General features: G+C 35.4%; 1 protein-coding gene across 2 annotated transcripts in view; it reads right to left on the bottom strand.

Moving 5' to 3' along the window:
- Positions 1-1,265: 1,265 nt before the first annotated feature.
- Positions 1,266-18,443, bottom strand: part of LOC131060386 (disease resistance protein TAO1) — a 41,820-nt gene continuing 24,642 nt past the window's right edge. The window contains exons 3-4 of one of the 2 annotated variants that reach the window (XR_009110348.2): positions 1,605-2,031; positions 1,266-1,514 (exon numbers count right to left, since the gene is read on the bottom strand). The gene's annotated coding sequence lies outside the window, so the exon portion shown is untranslated. Of the gene's footprint in view, positions 2,032-18,443 lie in introns of both variants that reach the window. The other variant, XR_009110347.2, reaches the window with a different exon arrangement.

Here is an 18,443-nt window from a genome sequence, read left to right on the forward strand (position 1 = left end):
GATGGAATCGCATGACATAATATTAGTAGTTCTTTACGACCACTCTCAGATGTAAAATAATTCAAACCAAGGTTTCAATCAAAATTTTATTAGTCATTCTTAATGTGACTCCAAAATGTGCATATTCTTGATGCTTAAAGTGACTATTAAATAAAATATCTTATGTACATGTGTTAAACTGTTATACTTTATCAATGAGAGATTCAGTAAATGATGTGCATCTAAGACTATGAGTGATATGTTGTGGATCATACTAGTTATTTTATGGAATCTCTTCATCAAAAAAATGTTACCAATGGATTGGCATGACACAAAGATATATCTCTAGAGTGTGTTGTACTCACAAAAAGTATGTGTGTGTCATTGTGATGATAATATACTTAAAAATCACTTATGAAATTTTTGTCAATGCATGCATGTACCATACTAAAAGGACTATTCATTGTGTATAAGAAGAAAATTAATAACAAAAAAAAAGGTAAGAAGATATAAGGGTAGAACCATTTAAATGTTGAGAAGGTTGAATAAAATTTACCACCTTATAATTCTAGTGGAAAAGGTTTAAATTCAAAAACATGTCAATAATATTATTAATTTTGCTTAATTATGACATTGAGAGTGAGCTAATCATTAAGGTATACATTCTAAATTTACTTTAAAAAGTACAAAAAAATAGAGATGTTAAGCTATGTTTGCTTGAAACTCTGAGAGGCTCTACCAATTTCTATTCCCTTGTAATTATATAGAAGAAAAAAATGATGTACATATATAATATGAAAGTCAAAAGTACAATGTACAAATGATGTTTCTATTGTGAATCTTGAACCTACACCCTCCTTGCTCTCATTGTTAAAGTGGAAGGTAATCAAATTTACATATTGAAACAATATCTTTCCTCCCCAATCATTAGTGTAGAAAATTATTTGTAATAGTGTTGATCATGATCATCCATTATACTATCTTCAAAACATGTACATTACATACTTTAGTTATAAATTAATTTATAAATTTAATCTACAAACTTGTTAGAAAAAAATTTCATAATTTTTTACCTTCTCTAGTTTGCATTGCATTTGTTGTTTCTAGTGTTTGGTTAAGATCAATATGAATTGGGAAGCTATGTTGTCCACTATTTTGTTGATCATCTAAAACTACAATCATATGTATATTCAATAAATCAACATAGAAAAAGTGTCTTGTAAGATTGCAATATGCAGATAAAGTAAATAATATTGACATTGTTAATTACCTGGAATGGTTTGTTGAAATGTTTATTTGGTAAAACATTGATAGCTAATGATAATTGAGTTCCACAAAATGTGCCTGCTAATTGTTTGATTAAGTATAGAAAAGAGACTAGAAATAAAAACTTAGCAATTTTACAATTTATGAATCAATGCATTTAATAGTTAGAAAATTACCATCTATAATTTGCATGTCATCTACTATTGATTGGTTCAAATCAATATAGAAGAGGAATCGACGTCGTCGAGTATTCTCTTGATCGTCCAAAGCTACAATCACATATTTTTTACATATGAAATAACAACAAGAATTACATTACAATGAAAAACAAGAAAATAAATTAGAATAGATGTACTCACTATGTTGTTCCCTAATAGTAGCTACTTCTTGTATGGCAATGCCTGGATGATTTAAGACCCTTTTTTTCTTTTGTTTTCTTCTGTGCTTGTACAAGGGAACTCGAATTCTTCATGCTTTGGTGCTCTTTCATTTAAATCTTGATGAATGGCATTTGCATCTTTAATGAAGAGAATGGCATTTGTAGATTTTGCTTGGACTAAACCATGGTGATTTTCGTCTCATGGACATGTCCTTTGAGCCAGGAATTGATGAAAACTTTGAAGAGAAAGAAAGAGATGCATGGAAATATTTTTTTAAATCCCTCAACACATTCAATAAAAATGAGTTTTTCATCTTCTTTGGTTGGTAGATTTTGCAATATTGAGTTCATATAGTCAACAAGACTTTGAAATTTATCATTGGAAGCACAAAATGAATTCAACCCATCTACAATAAAAATAAAAATGATTTAGTAAAAAGAATATTAAAAATATTCAATATTCTATTAAAAATTATGATATTGAAATTTACCAGATCTTTGGTCTTCACCACTTGCAATCCCAATTACATTTTGATCTTCTGATGGATTGCAAGTATTTCTGATTGGACTAATAATTTATTAAGTTTAAGAACCATAAAAATCAATAAAAAATTTACTATGAAAACTATATAAACATTACCAATGATATTATTCTCATGACTAGAACTCCCACTAACATCATTATCACCATCAACTAATAGAGAAACCATTTGTAATTCAATGAAAATATTTTAGTTAGTTTAGAGAAAAAATAACAATCATTTCAAGATATAAAAAACATACTTAAATGTCAAAAATCACTTACCAACAACTTGACCTTGTTCATTTGTTCGGTTTATCTTTACAAGATCTAAAATCTTCAACACATGTTTGCATGTGTTACCTCATTTTGCCCATTGACAATCACATATATGCAAATCTGGTCCAAATTTTCTGACAAGGTACCATTTTGTTGGATCTATGTGGCTTTTTATTTTATATATGTTGGGGAGGATATCATATGGACAACAATCTCTATCTGTTATTGCTTTCGATCTCTCAAAAAAAATTTAATATATTTCCTTCTTGAAGTTAGTAAAGAACCTAGATAATTGCAAATATCTTTTATTTTTGTAGAAGGGCTCCACCCTATGAAGAAGCCTATGGATAAGTCAATCCATTCTCCTTGTGCATTTCTTAGAACAATCACTTGGATGGTGACTCTTGTTGTGGTAGTGATATGACTCTGTGGAAGCATTGATTTCTTGATTTGCATGGGGAAAACCTCTAAAAATATTTGCCCACATCGCTATACAAACAAACATAATGATGCCTTAACATATACACAATAAACAACTTAAATAATGCTAATGCATGGATATCATAAATAATAATTCAATGATCTTACCAATATGACTCTCATCATGCGGCCAAGTTTTCTAAAAGTAATCAATAAATTTCTTCTCCTCTTTGAATTCCTCCATAAAAAAAATTAGCAAGCGGATAGTGATGTTTTCATTGTCGTCACTCATTTTATACATTATCTGACCCAATCTATCGAATATAATTATTCTAATATCCTTATTACTGACATAACTGGATTATAAAACATAATATCAAGCTTATGATGTTCAAGAATATAACTTAATCCATTTTTTTAATTAAAGATTGACTTACCTATACACATTCTTCAACCATGCCCTACATACATGCCAAATACATAAAAGTACTAGGCAATCAAAGGATAATCTACAATATATATTATTAAAGTTTATAGTAGCATTATATAAGAAAATGAACTGTTAAATTCAAACTAATTTATGTTGAAAATTACAAATAATATGTTATTATAACCTAAATAATAAGCAAGTACAATCACATAAATATAAATTGGAGGTAATAAAACTTGATTGTTTCAATCTCAACACTAGCATTATCTGTCATGAATGTGTTGACATGCCAATCTTCTTTACATTGTTTTCCTCTTTTGTAAATTCCAGTTAACCATTTATGAATATCCTCAACTTTATTTCTTGAGGATATGGCCCATGCAATAGGTATGTCAGCCTCTTGTTCATCAAAGACAAGCAAGGTATATAATTGATACTGCACATGAACAAATCTATGACAAGTTAAGTTTTTTAGATAAAATAAACCAACAACTAAATTAATATCCATAAATATATAATGAACATTGCTCTACTTACACCATATTTATTTGTTGAGAATGTGGAATCCATTGTGATAATTGAGTGATGTGAATGTTTCACCATCATCTCTCACATCCATGGTGTTTGGATGCCTACGATAAATGGAACATTTTCCACACTGTTTGGTGTTTTATAACAGAAGAAGTTTTCTTCCTCCTTTGCATTCCACAAACCTACACTTTTTGCATCGACTTCATTTTTCTGTGATCGAAGGGAGTGCACTCTTTTTCATACATTCATTACATCTTTTCTCAACAAACATGTGTCCCTCTTATTCATCAACTTTGTAAGACCATGTTCTAAGTAGTGTTGTTTGCATATAGTGTTAATCCCCACACCCATTAATAATAAATATTCAATATATGATTTAGATTCATTTGATAGTCTTGGTGCAACTCTGCTTCTTAGATCACCAGAAGGATAATCTTTTCCATGACAAAATTTGTCGTTCTCATCTTGATGGCTAAACTCATTGTACATGATAATTGCAACATTTGGTCTACCATGCATAACCCTAAAATGAACGTGGGTTTGACAACCCCTTTTTTGGGTAAACCTTTGTACCCTTTCCACATCTTTAGGTTCAATGTTTCTTGTATCTTCAAGCCCAAAAAAATATATTAATTTATATAAAAAATGACAAATATAAAAGATGACATGTGATTATTAAATTAAATCTAAGCAAACCTTGAATACATCTTAGTAGTGTGGTTAGTAGGTTTTGTTGAGTTGTACTCTTTATGAAATTTGTGTACAAATATTGTCTCATTTCCATCCACTAAACCTTCTCCTTGACAAAGTGAGGGACCGTCTCAAGAGGGATAGCAACACATAAGTCCAACTCTTAGATTTTTTCATTTCCAATAGGTGTCCTTTCAATGCCATCCATTGAAAAAGGATTTCCTCCATTGGGAACATCTTGCACTTCTAGTTGGATGAGTGATTCCCATTTATGATTTCTAACTATTCTAAATAATAATAGGATGGTTAGTGACCCGCTATCTTGTTCACATATGTAAGAACAACTATATTGATATCATTATATCATCAACAAAATGTTTTACTATTTCAATATCATATAAATACCATGATATTCTCAATAACATATAAATTCATTATCCCATGATTGAAAGTTTGGTTCAATATTTACTTGCAAGTGGATGTAAGATATCTCAATTCCATGTATAGATACTCTTAAAGTGGCAGTGGTATGATATGAAATTATGGTATAGATGCACACTGTCATCGCCTAACATAAGATGATGGTATTCTTAACTTTGGAGATAAATATTTATAAAGGTGTTAGCATAATTTGTAGATTGAAGAATAATATATACGCATGCAAACATAGGATATATAAGTGATAAAACTAGGAATTCACATGAAACTACAACTAGGAACAAGATGCAATAATCTAAAAAACAATAAAACACGTGAGAGTAGTAATAAAATGAATGCAAAGATTTAAAAGCTTCCACCAAAATAATAATAAAAAAATCATTTAGAGTCCACTCATGAAAATTACACCAAAATGATTTAAAAAAATTCATATAGTGTCCACTTCTCATGAAAAACAGACCAAAATAATAATAAAAAAAAAGTTTAGATCAATACCTTAATACTCAAGCTTGCTTCGCCATAAACTTCACCAACTACAATAGCTCCACCTCCTTTGGCCCAGTCTTAAATCCCTCTCTGTTAAAATGAGTTAAAATGGGGAACTCTTGCAAAAATGTATAGCAAAAAGAGAGGGAAAAAAAATAGTAGTTGGCGTCTGCATTAATTGGCATGACAATAAAATTGTGTGTGGGGGGGAGGAGAACCCTTTCTTCCATTATCACAACCTCTAAATTTAAGGTGGGGCAATAAAAATGTGCATCGCTGAATTTAATTTATATGTCTCCATTTATATTTTTTAAAACGTGAAGCCCCATGGCAAAAATGTTTCTTCTTAAAAACGACATAGTTTAGGTAAGTTTTTTTTAATAAAAAAGAGGGGGGTCCCTATAGCCTCGTGGGCTAGGGGCCCCCTCCACAAATCCCTTGTGGGGTGCGGTAAACACCCTTGCACCCCTACAAGGGATTTGGGGAGGGGGGGGGCAACTCGTAGGGCTGCAGGGGTCATCCCCATCCTCCTCTTTTGACAGTAGGTAGCGGCAAGGAAATCCTCTAGCAAAAAATGTGAAGCCCAAGGTGAAACGGAAAACACGACGATGAGCCCAAGTAAAGGGTAGGACAATTTCCCAAGGTCTTCGTACAATGGGATTGCAGAGGATAGGAGGTCTATGGGGGCAGGGAAGTAGGGGAATTCTTCATGCTACATAGCCAGTTCCTTGTTAAGCCATCATCAATCCAAGAACTAACTCAATTCTCGATGGGAGAATGACAACATTTGTACTGCCAACACGTCCTCAAACTGCCACACAAACATCACCATAATGCCAAATTTGGAAAAATCTATCTTTTCAATACAAGGCACGAAAAAACAATCATTCTCTCACACATTCAACTCTGATTAGCAACCCAACCACGGATAGTAAATCGTACAAAAGCTTGGCCCCTAAGAAAGAATGATGTCTTGAGAGTGTCCTTTCATGATTACCATCTCAACCATGGAAATGTAAATTACTTGCATGGCATATGCAGTCTATGCCCAAGTTGATCTAATTGCTCCCAACTCTCGTCCATCAACCACTACGTTGGCCAATTCATCGGCTTCTTTGTTCGCCTCCCTTGTAAGTGTGATTTAGAATAAATTCCTCAAAGAATTCAAGTGAATTCATAATCTTCTCAACTAGTGCCTTCAATCTCCAATTAGGTGTAGTGCTTGCCCTGACAACATTAATGGCCAAAGCTAAATCACCCTCAATAAGTCTAGTTTCTCAATCTCAAGATCCTTGTAGAACAAAAGACCTTGAGTCAAAACATTTAATTTTGCCATATTATTAGTAGATCTTCTTCTAAGGGAATGGCTAGCCTACCCACAATGTCTCCATCCTAAAGCATGATAATGCAATTTGCTCTAGACGACCCTGAGTTATTGTAAGAGGCCCCCTCAAAATTTAATTTGAACCACCTAAATCTTGGTGGTTGTCATATAGCATGGTGCCTTTCATGTTGGGCCTCATTCCCTCCCTCCCTAATAGATGGGGAATGCAGGGACCATGCTAATTGAACCTCATTCTCCCATCCCACTTAGTAAATTTGCCCTTCTACTTCACGGACATATATCCTATTATTAACCACTTCTACTATAGCCACTTCCACATTGTTTTGAAAAGAAGTAATGGTCATGTGTTTATCCTCAAATATCCTGCAGTTTCTTTCCTTCCATATCTCCCAAATCATCAATCATTTAACATTATTATTTGGATACATTTAGGGTCTAAAATTGAAAAGTCCTAGAATAGTGATCCATGGAACAATTGTTGTTATCCCTTCATCACTCTAGACACAATCCATAATTAGAGAAGGAAGAATGGAATAGGTGAAATGAGGATAAAGGTGGAACTCTATTAGAGGCACCAAGTTTGTTCTTCATCTTAATTTTCTTCCAATTCCATATTATGTCATTATTTGTTAATGGAGATTAATTATTTATAGTCAGGAACTCCATATTAGATCAACCAAGGCAATAACATTAATAAATTGGTATTGTTTCTTGGCATTTGATTTGTTTGGTGGTTAAGTCACGACATGATTAGGTGTTCAAGTCAGTATCACAAGTCATGTGAGTTTATGTAATTCAACAAAAGAAAACCACAACAAATTGGAAAACCCTTAACAAAATAAAATAAAAAAGATAGACAATTTAAAAAATAGAAAATAAAACATTAAGAAAATAAACCACATGAATTAAAAAACCAAGAATATTATAAAAACAACTAAAGGCCTATAACTTATGTATAAAGGAGTTCGCAATGTGCAGATAGATAGTGAAAAATCAGATTAGGCTTTTGCACAAGGAGATAACAGCAGATAACCTAAACCCACAAAAGAAGGGCAAAATTAATAATGAGGATAAAGACCCCATACAAGCAATCAACCTCATGAAAGAAACAAAACTGGATCTTGATTTTTTGGAAGACTTGGTAGTTATCTGCAAATTCATTGGTCCAAGGAAGGATAGGGAAACAATCAGACAATGGATTAAACAATATCGGAAAACTGAAGAAATCACACAGTTTCTACCAAAGGGCTAATTCATTGTGATTTTTGCGAACGAATCAAAGAGGGAAAGAATATTGACGGGAGGACTTTGGTCAATGGGAGAATGCCCATTGTATATACAAAAATGGCATCAAAATTTTGACCCCCTCAAACACGAGCCATATGATAAACCTTTGTAGATATGACTAAACAATTTGCCAATGGAATATTGGAAAACTAAAGAAATCACAAAGTTTCCACCAAAGGGCTAATTCATTGTGATTTTTGTGAACGAATCAAAGAGGGAAATAATATTGAAGGGAGGACTTTGGTCAATGGGAGAATTCCCATTGTATGTGCAAAAATGGAATCAAAATTTTGACCCCCTCAAACACGAGCCATATGATAAACCTCTATGGATATGACTAAACAATTTGCCAATGGAATATTGGAATGAAGAAGCATTGCAAAAAAATGGAAGATCATTAGGAACCCTAATTGACATAGATGCAGATTTGGCGAATGGGGACTCATATTTGTATGTGCGAATTAAAATCGCTATAGTAAGGAAAATTCCATAAAAATAAGACTAAGGGTGGGAGAAGACACATGAACACAAAATGTGAAAACTGAGGACAAGAAGTTCTATTGTCTAAGATGCAGAAAACACAATCATATGATCGAGAACTATAAAATCCCTATTAGGACAAAAAAAGTTGGATCCCCAAACAAAACCCTAACAATTAGAAATCGTCAAAGGAGATTATGCAAAAGAATAATGTAGAAAACCCTAGAAATGAGATGACATCCCAAGTGATGGATAAAATAAAAAAGACCCGAGGTAGCGAGGAGATCAAGGATCAAAATGTGGAAAAGAAAATAGTGATAGTTACATATAGCAAAGAGGAGGACGTGGTTGATAGTGCCGCCATGAGTTGCCAACAAAAAGAAGATTCTGATGAACAAGCAGAGGAATATTGGGCTTCAAATGAGAAACTCTTAGGCGATGAAGAATTATGAATAATTGAACCTTGTGAAATTAGCCAATTGGAGTTGAAGATGATAGGAAAGGTTAGGATGAACTGAGGAAGGAAAACCAACAAATAAAGAAGGGAGGATGAGGCCGGAGAGAAGGGATTGATCAATGTAATTGACTTTTTGAAAACCAAGGGAGCGAGGGCCTCCCTTAGAAAGCCATGAAAATCACTACAAGGAATGTCAGGGGCCTTTTTGCCCCTGACAAAAGAAGGATGCTTGAGCACCATTTGGAAAAAATGATTGGAAGTATAATACTACTATAGGAGATCAAAGTATCAGAAACAAAGGGAGACAATTTTATAAAGTACTGTTAAGCTTGGGAAGGAAGATTTCGAGGCATGGAGGGCCACACTAACGGATTGGGAATATTGTGGAACCCTAGCTCTTATAAGGTATACCTCTTAGAATCTAATAGATGTTGCATGCTTAGTGAGATAAAATACAAAATATCAAATAAAATATTTCATCTATTTAATGTTTATGGCCCTACACGGATGGAGGAGAAAGTAGTGCTAAGGGATATATTAGTAGAAAAAAATGGAATCTTCAATGATAAAAACTACATCCTGGATAGCAACTTTAATGCAATTTTGGATACATAGAAAAAAGTAGAGGACTAAATAAAATTAACAAAGTAATAATAGATTTTAGGAGGTTTGTTGAGCAAATTGAGGTTATTGACCTAGAACCAAGGAATGGCAAATATGCATGGACAAATAGAAGAATGGGTTTCACAAGCATATTGGAGAGGTTAGACAGTTTTTTTATAGATCTAGCATGGACATCTAATGATGTCATTTTTTCCTCCACAATATTATTGATAACTATGTCAAATCACTTTCTTGTACAGATGTCTATTGGCCAGAGTCAAGAGCTTTGGGGGGGGGGGGTGGATCTTAAATTCAAAAATATGTGGTGGCATGATAGTTCCTTGATGGAAAACTTGGAAAATGGTGGAAGGAGAGCAATATATTTGGCGGCACAATAAGTTTTTGTTTTGTCAAAAGATTACACTTCCTAAAAAACAAGCTTAGGATATGGAATAAAGAAGTGTTTAAAAACATCTTCGAGGAAAAAGTTGTGGTGGAAGGGGAGCTAACTACACTCAATGAAAAAAATATAAAAAAATGGAAGGTATCATGAGGATTGCATTAAAGAAAAGGAACTTAAAAATCAACTGTCAAAATTATTAAACAGAGAGGAAATTTATTGGAAAGATAAGGCTCGAGAGAATTGGATCAAATAAGGGGTTACAATTCAAAATTCTTCCATGCATCAATAAGGGCAAGAAGGACCCAAAATCGGATTGAAGAAATAAAAAATGGATGATGGATCACAATGTCAAGACAATTATAGCATTGGAAAGGTATCGGTGAAATATTTCCAATCAATATTGGGTGGCGGTTGTGTCTTGGATAATAGAAAATGGGATAGTTTATTGGAGTCTATCCCACAAATTATAAAAGTAGAAGGTAACAAGATGTTGATGGAGCCTTTTTCACAAACAAAAATCAAAGACATGTTTTAACTCCATCCCAAAAAGACTCCTGGACCGGATGGATTTACAGTGAAGGTCTACCAAAACTACTAGAAATTCAAAGGGGGAGACATTTACAAATAGGCGGAAGAGGTCAAACGGAGTGTCAAATTTATTATGGAGCTGAATAGGATAGTGATTGTCCTTATCCTTAAGAAAAGTGAATGTAAATCACTGGAAGATTATCGACCAAAATCTCTATGCAACACAATCTACAAAATCATTTTCAAAGCTTTAGCGAACAGGTTGAAAGTAATCTTGGGGAAAATAATTTCAAAAGAACAAAATGGATTTACCCTTGGAAGGGAAATTGCAGACAACATCATCCTTACAATAGAAACATTGCACTCTATCAAGGAGGAAAGAATTAAAGGTATGGTAGTCAATCTAGACATAAGTAAAGCATGTGACAAAGTTAACTAGGATTTTCTAGTTAAAATTTTGGAGAAATTTGGGTTCATTGCATAATGGATAAAAAATGTATAGGCATGTATTGAAACCCCTCACTTTTCTGTTTTGGTCAATAGAACGATGCATGGTTTTTTTTAATGCAAGAATGGACTACATCAAGGAGATCCAATATCTATGTTCTTGTTTGACACATCACCAAATTAAGAAGGTTAAGAGTCTGGAAATGAATCACGGTGGACAAGGATTTGGAACCAACAATTCACCAATGATACAATTTTGTTTGGCGAAGCTACGATTAAAGAGGTAGAAGTAATAAAAAAATCAATTGGTGTATTCTTTTTCAACACAAAGAGCAGTTTACAAAGGAAATTTGCAAGCACGTTGGACTATTCCATTGCCGAACTGCCAACAAAATAATCAGGGGTACCGTTGTTCACTAGTTCAAAAACAGAATTATGGGAAGATCTTATCGACAAATGCAAAACAAAAGCGAAGGAGTGGAAGAACAAATGGTTGTCGCAAGCAAGCATAATATTGGTGATCAAGTTAGTACTGGCAGTTGTGCTGATTTACGCCATGTCGTGTTTTAAGTTGTCCACAAAAGTAATTTGGGCCTTAGAAAGCTTCATGAAGAAATTCCTTGGTGAAGGTTCCAAAGAAGAAACGGATTCCATAATTCACTAGGAGACTGCTTGCCTATCCAAGGATGCAGGCGGGGCGGGCTTAAGGAAAATGGACTTACAAAACACAACTTTGGGAGAAAAGCTATCCTAGAAAATCTTCAAATATCTGAACAAACTATGCTGCAAAATCATGAGAAAGAAATACCTTGACAGTGAGGAAAGCAGGATATTGACTTAGCCAAACTCTAATGGTGAATCTATCATTTGGAAATTCATATGGGAGAGCAAACATGAGATTACTGATCATCTCTTGTGGAGGATAAAAAATGGACCAAAAGCAAGATTTTGGCAAGATTCTGGGCATGGACATAAAGCATTAAAAAATCTATTTGAGGTACAAGATTGGATCTTTGGGACATAACAAAATCAAGGGATATTCATAGTAGACTATGTGATGGTAGATGACAAGAAAATCCTGTGGATCCCACCCTTAGATCTTCCCATTCTCGATTGGGTTAAACAAATCCTTGAGGAAGCATTAAAAGATTGAACCATTTTCATTTCAAGAGAAGTTGACGAAATCATATGGTGTACCTCAAAATATGGACAATATATGGCAAGATTCAAATATGCAGTTCAAAGGAAGCAACAAGGAATGAAGGAATGGTCAGCCCAACTATGTGGCACAACTGCATGTCCCCTCGAGCATGTCCATTCCTATGGATGGCTTTGCAGTAGCAAATATTAATTGGGGACAGATTGAAAAAAATATGGGATATCAAGTCTAAGCATCTGTCCATTATGTATGTAGTATGAGGAAACGTTGAATTACCTCCTACTCTTGTGTTTTTATGCTAAGATGTGTTGAGATTGTCTCCTTTCTTTATTAATTGGTCAACATCTCAAAATGATTCTCTACTAAACATGTTATTGGGTTGGTCGAAAAGGGGTCAAGAATCATTATGGGGAAATTTATGGATTGTAGTTTTCACTATGATTGTTTGGTACATATGGAAGGAGAGGACTAGACGAATCTTCAATGATACAATGTTAATTGTGGAGCAAATCATAAACAAAATAAAAGAAGGAATTTGTGAAGTCGCAAATGCAAAAAGATATATGAGGAAGGTCAAATATATTTCAAATTGGGATAAACACATCCAACTCAATTGGAACTTGCTTAAGCCACGTCTCATTAATATCACAAGAAAAGCATGCATATGGAAGAATGCAAGATGGATAAAACCAAACAAAGATAGGTACAAAATAATTTTTGACAGGGTGGCCAAAGGAAATGCAAGAATGGTTGGGATTGGTTGTATCATTCAGGATTGTGAAGGGAGATGTAAGTGGATTTTATATAGTTCAATTGGAATGACTTCTAACAATGAGGTAAAGATGATAGCATTAGCAAGGGACTTGAAACTATGTATAGACAAAGGAATCTAGGCAACATATCAAATTGAAAGCTAAAACAAATAATGAATAGCATCATGGATTCTTTTAAATCAATAGAGGATTGTACCATTACTCATATATATAGAGAAGCTAATTCTACAACAGAGTTCATTGCAAACATGGGGATTATCACAAATCAAAAATAATTCGTCGAGAATCAAATAGACACTTGGCCTATGTTGCAGAAAACCCCCTACAATCAAGAGTGTTATATGCTCAGATTTGTCTTTCAAAGATCACTATCACAATGGTGATGTACTAGAAGCTTTCTTCGTCAATGTCATTCAAACAACTAGTCTAGATTATAAAGGGACTGGGTTCACTAATAAATTGCTAAGGGAGGATTTGAAAGTGGCGGTAATCATTGTAATGACAAAGATAAAGACCAACCCCAAGAAGGGCTTCATAGCTGGAGCATTCGACATGGAAGTTGTGGGGAAGAAATTCTTATAGGTAGGGCCTAGAGAATTTTGATACAGTTCCCTTTGCTGACTATGTCAACAAACATGGAGACCTATTTTCTACCTCTCAGTTGGAGAGGATAAATGTTATGGCGGAAGGGATGGATACCCTCGGATGTTGGATGTATTAAGTTTGTTAAATTAATAAAGGGATCTACCCCCATGGTAGAAACTTATCTAAAAAAACTAAAGACCTATAACTAAAAGAAATTCAAAAGAAGGATGAAACAAAAATAAATGCAATAGGTATGCATAGAAAAGAAAGAGAATAAAAGAAAAACCAAAGACTAACAAAAATTATATATGTGTGTGTGGGGTTGTAGGGAGAAAATAAAAATAAAAACTTAAAAAGGACACTAACAAAAGAAACACAAGGAAAACGATAAAAAAATTGAAAAGAGAGATGAGGAAGGAGGAAATAAATCCTACGAAAAAGAAAAGGCTACAACATGGAGCTAGGAGAGAAGGGGAGGTAAGGGGGACGAAAAGAGGGAGGAAGGGAGAGGGTCAAACAAGAAGGTAGAAAAGGAGGAGGGGGGGCCAGGGGGAGGGGGTGAGGGGGAGGGGAAGAAGGGGGAGGAGAGAAAGTAACTCAAGGAGAGGTATCCAAAGTAAGTCTCGGGCGTGGATTTGTAGGGGATGAAGGAAACAAATGGATTTGGAGGTGGGTTAATAATGGTTTCCAAGAAAAACTCAAACACCAACCCACATTACGGTTAAGACTAGAGAGGTGTTGGTTGATCTCGGTGGCTTATTTGAGTTTTCTCTTGAAGAAATCATCTTCCTTGGTCAATATTTGAGTATCTTCCAAGGGTATATGGTGTTTGGTTGAAGATGAATGTTCACCGAGGGCCAACATGAAAATCGGCTTATGTTTGATGTCATCATTGTTCTCTTTGACACTGGAATTGATAGACTACCCCATTTCACCAATATAATATGATGTGCCATAAGAGCAAGTTACTCTGTAGACACCAGCATAGTGAAGCTGATCAAGATGATCCTTAAGAGAGGGGATGCAATGTCTAAGGGTGTGAATCGTCTTGAAGGTGCAATGGAGGCCCTTACTACGAAAAATCTTGGAAATTTTGTTTGAGAAACCTTCAATTAAGGGGAGGGAGGCAATAGGGGGGTCAATAGGGAAAAGGTTTGTTGGGTTTAAAAACCAAATTGACTTTAGCTTGTTTGATGGCCTTATAAATATGCTTTCTTTTGCGCCCATTAAGTACAAAAACTTTGATAAGGGGGGTGATTTCTTGGTTGTTTTGGTCACGATCATAGATTCTAAGGGCCTTGGTAATTAAGGTCTTGAGGATACTTGCACCCTTGTTGAGCTATCAACTCAACAACCTCGTGAAATATGGAAACAATCCCAAAGTGTGGGACCTACCCTCGATAACAATAGGCTTATAATCACCATTCTTTATAGACAGGTTCATGTTCTTCTTCAGTTGATCATTTGAATTGAAATGCCCTCCAAGATAACTAGACCTTTAGGCAACTTGTTGGAGTTGAGTTACATGATCTAATTTCCATATCGGTCTTGTAACATAGACTGATTTTTGATAGATAATTATGCTTCATTTTGCAAGAAATTGACGATTTGTTGATCTTTTGAACACCTGCCAATTTACTTGATTGTTTGGGATGACAGGACTTACAACAAACATGATGTGTTGTTCCTTCTTGCTTACAACATGTGTTGGTGTGTCAAATTGAGCACCGAATGTTGCAAGCCTATCAACATGTCTATTTTGACTCCTAGGAATGCTTTGGATGTTGAAGGCCTCAAATCCTTCAATCAAATCCCAGGCCCTCTGTTTGTACGATTTGAGTAGGTTGTTCTTTGTTATGCTCTGAGCCCTAATATGATTAACAACCAACTCACTATCCCCAAATACTTGCAAAGATTTGATCTTTCTTTTTTGTGCAAGTTGGAGACCTTGGATCAAGGTTTCATACTCAGCCACAATGTTAGTGCAGCCAAAATGAAGCCTAAAAGAGAAAAAACATTTCTCCTACTCAAGAGAAACGCATCACACCAACACCCACACCCACACCATTCCTATTTCTTGAACCATAAAAAGAAAAAGCTTTGTAACCCCTTTGAATCTTCTTGTGTCTTGATGAGGTTAGGAATAGGAGTATCCTCTGCATGAATGCAATAGGTGCCAAGCCCGGTCTCTTCAACTTCACTTAATGGATCAAATAGATCAAACTGAAAAGTATTGGCCCATTCATGTAGTAAGAAATTGAGAACATCTTTTCATGCAAAGTACAAGTCATGTTTATGGGGGTTGGGGGTGTAGGGCTCAATGTGGTTATTTGCAATGGGTTATGCTTTTATGGTAACTTTGGTACCATACTTTGTTTGAAATAACATGTGGGACCAATCAGAAGACAAATATCCACCTATCTTCGCAGTGAAGTCTCTAGACAAACAAATGGCAAAGGTAGGGAGGTCAATGATTGATATGTCTTGCAAGACAATGCAACTAGGGCATGCATGCAAGGTTAACTTCAATTTTTTTTCAACTCCTACTGTCCTAATAGAGGTACCATCCAATCGGACAACCCCTTTAGTCACAAGTTCGTATTTAATGCCAAGAAGATCAATTACCTTCTTAGCCATGACTGAACTACGAGCTCCTGAATCTAGCATGGAGTTGCAAACTAAATTATCTCCCATGATTAAAGAGAGATAGAAGGGAAGTTGCTTATTGATTTTGCTTGAATCTTCTTCCTCCTTAGGTTGTACCAAACGGGTTGGAATTGTCTTCTTGTTGGTCGTTGCCTCCCCATTTTGTTGGTTGATGTCCCTCAATGACTCCTTAAGTAAATCCCTTTGAGATGGGATGGATAGGACTTCCCACAAAGTGATATTGAGGTTGGCCTTCTTCATTTGGTCAATTATGTTCAAAGGAACACCAGATGATTTTGAAGGCCCCTTTGGAACAAGGTATATCCTTGTTCTTGGGGCGACCTAAGGCTCATGCCTCTATCCACCTTGAATGGTATTCTAACTTGTATGTTGGATAGTTGCTTTGGGTGTTGGAGCTTGGGCTGCCACTGAAGGTGGGGCACCTTCTATCACTCTCTTTTTTGTCCTTTTGTATTGCACCATAGTATCACCATTTGTCTTATTTACACCATAAGATTCTACTTATTGCCAATTGACAAAGGTAGAATCTCCTTGTATATGAGCTTGATTACCAACACTTGGTTGATTTGGATCATATTGCTAGCCAGAGGTGGTTGGCTCATTTTGCACTACTGGTGCTTGGACAAACTCTCCACTTTAGCATCCACGTTGGTTGTCTGGTTGATTGCATGGTTGACACCAATCCTACTCTTGGGCGAGATTGTTTTGCATTGAAACTATTTCCTTTGAGTTACTAGCAGTTGTAGGGTTTGCACTATTAAAGGGCTTGAAATGACTCCATTGGTTTGGCTTTTGAAAAGGTGGCCTATTCTACTAGTAATTCTGATTTTGTGATTGATAAGGCCTACTATGTTGAGCCTGTTGCCTCTTTACTGTCACCAACTATTGCCAAAGTTCTACAATAGAGTCTTGACCTCATGGAGCTCATTTGAAGATGAAGCGGATGTGGATGGTTGATTTATAGATACCATGGGAATAGGAGCCAACGTGGGTTGTTGCGTAGGAGCTTCTGGGAATAGAGGCTTTGATAGCCTTGGAGTTATCTTCTCAACTTGTATTAAACAATTTTCTACCCTTATGGCTATATCGTATGCATTTGGTAGAGTCATCCCCCCATTGATTGTATGATGGCGGCTATATCACTATTGAGAGCTCTTAGGTAATACAAAAAGACATGATTGGGAGATGGCTTTACTAGGGAGGGAATTTCATCTAGAATCTAAAGTTAAAGTCTCCCATGAATTCATGAGGTGCCCTTTTGATTGTAGTTAGCTACTTTACAAGTGATAGGTGATCACCTTTGTCTTCAAATTGTTCACACAACTTCTCCCCTAACTCGTCCCAATTGTGAATGCAGTTAAGCTGCAACCCCCTATACCATTGCAAGACTTTTCCTTTCAAGGATGTGGCCAAGGGTCTAATAGTAACATCATTCTGAATGACATTATGGACAAAGAAGATGTTTGTGATGTCTTGAATGTGCTCTATGGGAGTAGTAGTTGTTTGACCAGTGAAATAAGGTATACCTTTTAATGCAGCCACTTGTATATCATTTCTTTGGGTTAAAATGAGAGGACTTCCTCCATTGAAGGTAACAAAAACCTGATTTTTGGCCATGTGAAACAATGGTCTATTGATATGAGTGGTGGAAGCCCTAGATTGCAACGGTCTTGTAAATAGAGGGGTAGAACGAGACTTGGGTGATGGAGTGCTTACAACCTCAACACCCCTAACTGGTGACGATGAAGGTCTACCTCTCTATCTTCTAGAACTTGAAAATGAGATTTTTTGAAAATTAGAAATTACCTCTAGATGATGCCCTTGTATGAATTGTGGGCATGGAATCAACATCAAGTCATGAACATGAGATTGGATCTATGAGCAGAGTTACCAAGTGATTGAATGATGAATGCCTCCAAAGGCTAAGATGCTAAGAGTAGCACTGAATCCTTAGCATGAAGGTTGAAAATTTGTCCCACCAAGCATGCCAAAAACTGTTGTCACAAAATTTTGCACCCTTGTTAAGCTATCAACTCAACAACCTCATGAAACATGGAAATAACTCTAAAGTGTGGGACCTTGCACAAGGGGTTGAATCTCCAGAGATGGCCGATTTCCCTCCTTATGTAGTTGCAGGTGTTGAACCAACTCGACACTCTAAAATCTACTTCTAAACCTATTCTAGCAGTTTGTAGGAGAAAATGGAAGAAGGAAATGTAGAAGATGAAAGAAGGGTGATGCATCAATATAAGAGGTGATGTACCAATATAAGAGATGTCTCTCTTCCCGCC

This window comes from Cryptomeria japonica, chromosome 4 (assembly GCF_030272615.1).
Source record: "Cryptomeria japonica chromosome 4, Sugi_1.0, whole genome shotgun sequence".
NCBI classification, from domain to species: Eukaryota; Viridiplantae; Streptophyta; class Pinopsida; order Cupressales; family Cupressaceae; genus Cryptomeria; species Cryptomeria japonica.